The 299-nt window shown below is 45.2% G+C and overlaps 1 protein-coding gene across 1 annotated transcript in view; it reads right to left on the bottom strand.

The window, feature by feature from the left end:
• Window positions 1-299, bottom strand: part of LOC107741454 (gastrula zinc finger protein XlCGF8.2DB-like) — a gene marked incomplete at its 3' end in the record, with an annotated part of 27,633 nt that overhangs the window by 609 nt on the left and 26,725 nt on the right. The window lies entirely within an intron of this gene.

The following is a 299-nucleotide window of genomic DNA, read 5'->3' as shown; positions in this document are numbered from 1 at the left end:
ATTTCCTTCGGGGGTTTTACATCTGCCCTCATCTTTCCCTTCCTAATTCACCTGTAAACCACCATCTCTCCACCTGACCGAGGTTAGGTGGGAACTTCCTGCATTTCAGTCTCCTATGCTGGGCCTATGATGTTTGGTTGGTTCTATGGCTTCATAGTGACCACCTTACTGATGGTCCGGACTAGAGGCTTCTTCGGGTCGCTTCTTGAACGGGGCTCTGGCGTGGGAACCATGGTGGGTGAGTACGATCCATTTCTAAATATACTGTATATATACAGTATATATATATATATATATAT

Source organism: Sinocyclocheilus rhinocerous, unplaced genomic scaffold, assembly GCF_001515625.1.
Source record: "Sinocyclocheilus rhinocerous isolate Xijiao unplaced genomic scaffold, SAMN03320098_v1.1 scaffold2843, whole genome shotgun sequence".
NCBI lineage: Eukaryota > Metazoa > Chordata > Actinopteri > Cypriniformes > Cyprinidae > Sinocyclocheilus > Sinocyclocheilus rhinocerous.
This window is presented reverse-complemented; position numbering and strand designations above follow the sequence as displayed.